The following is a 4,618-nucleotide window of genomic DNA, read 5'->3' on the forward strand; positions in this document are numbered from 1 at the left end:
TTAATATTTTTCAAGTCTCTAAACTCCTTAAGTTCTTCTGATCCTATTCAAGTCCATTTTAAAAACCCTTCGTGCCTACCAGCGCATCGAACACAGAGCACAGACAATTCGACTTTGGCACCTTACACAGATTCAGGCTGCCCGTTATCACTTGATTATATCACTTCCCAGCACATCACCTACCTACAAAAACTATTAACAGTATATTTTTTAATTTTCTGATTTTCTAATGTTTTTGGGTTTTTGGAATATTTTTCTAAAAAAAATAAAACAGAAATAACACTATTTTTGGATTTTTAATTGTTTAATTTTTTGTTTGGTTTTTGATTATTTCTCCCCCTAAATTTGTGCATGGGTGAGAATGAAATTAAAATGCGCAAATTTAAACTAACCTAAAGCAAAAAATTAGTGCTCAAAACGAAGCATTTTCAAAAAGCTCACAAGCACATCGAATCGAGCTTTGTTGAACGACTTTGTGAACATATATGCCACATTATTAGCAGTGGGAACCTGTTCCAGCCGAATGAGCGAACACTCATAACAATCTCTGATGAAATAAATTTTGATGTCAATGTGCTTGGTTTTCGAATGTTGGACTGGAGTTTTGGCAATCTGAATCGCAGCCTCATTATCACAGAATATAGGGGTTTCTAAATAATTCAAACCATAATCCAACAGCTGATGTTGGATCCATATAACTTGAGCAACAAGCAGAGGCATCAACATATTCCACTTCTGTTGTTGAGGTTGAGACGGTGTGCTGTTTCTTGCACTGCCAAGACACTAGCCGGTCACCAAGGAATTGACACCCTCCAGACGTAGATTTCCTGTCAAGCTCACAGCCTCCATAATTACTGTCAGCAAATGCATATAAATCAAATTCAGAATTTTTCGGATATCAAAGACCCAATTTCGGGCTGCCTTTGAGGTACCGAAAGATTCTTTTGACAGCAATAAGATGTGAAAGTTTAGGATTAGCCTGATAACGTGCGCATTGACAAACTGCAAACATGATATCTGGTCGGCTTGCAGTTAGATACATCAACGAACCGAACATCGATCTGTAGTGAGTTTGATCTACGGATTCGCCATCAGTGTCTGGAGTCAGCAGGGGTCTCCTGGCCATTGGCGTCAAAGCAGGTTTTGCGTCTTGAAACCCGAACTTCTCAAGTATATCGACCACATACTTTGCTTGATGGATCAGGATTCCGGTTGATCTTTGTTGGACCTGAAGCCCCAAAAACATGGTCATTTTGCCTAACGAGCTCATCTCGAACCTCTTTTTCATCACTCCTTCAAACTTTGTGCAAAGCTGTGGACTTGTAGACCCGAAGATAATGTCGTCAACATAGATCTGTACTAGAATCTGATCATTACCCACATGCTTGATGAACAAAGTTTCATCGATAGTGTCGCGAGAATATCCATGTTCGAGCAAGTGCTTTGTGAGAGTTGCATACCACGCTCGAGGAGCTTGATGTAACCCATACAACGTCTTGTCCAACTTGTAGACATGATTGGGAAACTTCGAGTTAATAAACCCAGGGGGTTGATCAACGTAGATTTCTTCCTTCACCTTGCCATACAAGAAAGCCGTCTTGACATCCATCTGATAAACAGTGAAGTTCATGTAGGAAGCGTATGCAAGGAAGATACGGATAGCCTCCAAGAGAGCCACCAGAGCATAAACCTCGATGTAGTCAAAACCCTCGATCTGTCTAAACCCACGAACCACCAATCTCGCCTTATTGCGCACTATGACTCCGGAATCATCCTGCTTATTGCGGTATACCCAGCGTGTGTCAAGAGACTTTTTGCCTTTAGGAAGTTCAACCAACTTCCAAACCCCAAGTTTTTCAAATTGATTTAACTCTTCGTGCATAGCATCTACCCAGCTGGGCTCATTCAAAGCCATTTCAACATTCTTTGGCTCTATTTGAGAGATAAAGCAAGAATAGAGACATGTATTAACATCTCCACTCTGGCTTCTTGTTTTAACACCATCACCCAGCTGGCCAATGACATTATCGATCGGATGATCGCGTTGAATGCGTGAAGGTATCTCCTGGCTGATGTCATTGATAGAAACAGGAAGATTGTGAATGTTGATAACTCCATCATTTGCCGAAGGATCCATGTCAGACGAACCAAATCTCATTAGTAGGATCTGCCACAAACTCATTTGCAATTTGCTCAGGAAAGAGAAGTTCCATAAAAGATTGAGTAACAGCGGAAGCATATCTGGTCATTAACTCTCTTTCATCAGGAGTAAGAGGAGTGGCATCAGCATCTGGAGCTTGTTGATGACTTGGAGATTCTGGACTAGTAATTGGAACAGATGAATCCACCGTAGGAATTGCAGAAGATACTATCGGCGGTCTGTAAACAACGTCTTCATCTTCATCTTTAGGTACAATCTTCGAACTAGAAGTAGAACCAGATAAACTATCTGAACACACATTGAATGATTTGAACAAAGATGTGTAATCAAATAGCCAACCAGATAAACTATCCTCCAGCCAGCGCACATCGAAGGATTCTATAATTTGCTTTGTTCTTTTGTTGTAGACCCTGTACGCAGTGCGAGCAACATACCCCACAAAATAACAGTCAGCAACTTTGGCATTAAACTTTGGGTTGGACTCCAGGTGAAGAAGGGTACAAGGGCAGCCAAATACGCGGAAATGGCTGATAGATGGCTTGTGACCATATAGAATTTCGTATGGAGTCTTCATTTGAGTTTTTTTGATCAAAACACGGTTTTGAACCTAACATGCTGTGTTGATTGCTTCAGCCCAAAAGAAAACAGGTAATTTGGAGTCACACAACATCGTCCTTGCAGCGTCTTGCAGCGTTCGATTCCTCTGTTCAGCAACACCGTTTTGCTGAGGCATGCAGACTGAACTGTATTGACGCATGATACCCTTTTCTGCGCAAAAGTGATCAAGAACCGCATTCTTGAATTCTGTTCCATTATCAGTTCGAAGCGCCTTCACCCGATTATTGGTTTGGTTCTCTATCATTACGATGAACTTCTTGATCAGATCAGATACCCCAGCTTTGTTGGATAAGAAGAAAACCCACATGAAACGCAAGAAGTCATCGATCACAATGAGACAATATGAATTCCTGTTGATGCTTAGGACATTGGCCGGACCAAATAAATCCATGTGCAACAATTGGAGCACCTGGTTGATTGAATTGATTTGTTTTGGAAGGTGTGGTTTCCTATGATGCTTTCCTTGGGCACATGACACACACTTTTCAAATGTAATAAAGTCTCTGACAGGCAGGCCACGCACCATTTCATTTTTAGCAAGACGATTCAGATTCTTAGCGTTCGCATGACCGAGTCGTCGGTGCCATGGCATATCATTTTGTTTTGAGACTTTTGAAAAGAGGCAGGTGACTTGCTCAGGAATGTTGCTATTCATGTCTATAATGTAAGAATTTCCATCCCGCTTTGATTTAACAAGAATCCACTCTTCCGGGATGACAATGCCAGGCTTTAAAATCAGACACTCTTTATCAGTAAAATGCGTTGAATAACCAACGCTCAACAAGCTGTGCTTTAACTCGGGAGCATAGTTGACGTTCTCGAAACTCAGCACTCCGTTTGTTACAGTTCCTCTCTGCATGACTTTTCCGCCTTCACAACCCGCAATGGAAACAAATCCCCCGTTAAAAGTCTGAATGTCGTTCAATTGGGAGATGTCTCCTGTCATATGCCGGGAGCAGCCGCTGTCGACATACCAAGGTCTGACGACATTCCTCCGCAACTGTCCCTGCAAAATGAGCGGATCATTTAGATTTGGGGACCTAGGTCATTACAACTCTGGGTTGACCCTTAACAATCACTGATTTATCTTTTAATCCTTTTGATTTTGAATCATCATGTGAAATATTTTCAGAGGATGATGATGATTGGTTGGAAGATAATTTGGGCACTCACTGGCATTTAGGTTTCTTAACACTCAAGGGTGATTTTGAAACAATTTTCTTTTCATTTTCTTTGAGTATTTGGATTTTCTACCAGAAGTGGTTGAAGATCCAGATTCACTCTTTGACGAAACCGACCTTGGCTTAGCCGAGCTCAATTTTGGCAAACTGTTTGTGACTTTGTTATTGAAAACCTGTTTGTTCTTTTGAAAAACTGCCCTTTTCTTGTTTTGATTAGCCCTCCAATCATCATCTCGAGGACGAGATCTCGAGGACTTTCTAGTTAAAGACCTTCCTCGAGACTCATTCTTTCCTCTTTGAGACGAAAAACGCATAAATGTCCTATTAGGACAATTCCTAGCGATGTGACCGACAGTACCACAGTTAAAACAAATCTGCTTATTGTTATTGTAACTGGTACTGCCTTTGTCCGATTTACTTTCTTTACCGACATCCTTACTTTTTCCACAAGAACATGTGCAAGATTCAAATTGTGTGATAGGTGGGGATGAATCCGGTTGTGTGATTGGTGAAGTGGATGTGCTTGAAACAGGAACATCAAATTCAGGAACATCAGAATTATCAAACAAATCATCAAATATGTCAAAAAAAATTGAATCCACATGATCCGATGCAGAAGTATCACAAGAAGTATCATTGATTTTAACATTAGAAACAA

The sequence above is a fragment of the Lactuca virosa genome, chromosome 5, assembly GCF_052849685.1.
Source record: "Lactuca virosa cultivar CGN04683 chromosome 5, Lactuca_virosa_CGN04683_v6, whole genome shotgun sequence".
NCBI lineage: Eukaryota > Viridiplantae > Streptophyta > Magnoliopsida > Asterales > Asteraceae > Lactuca > Lactuca virosa.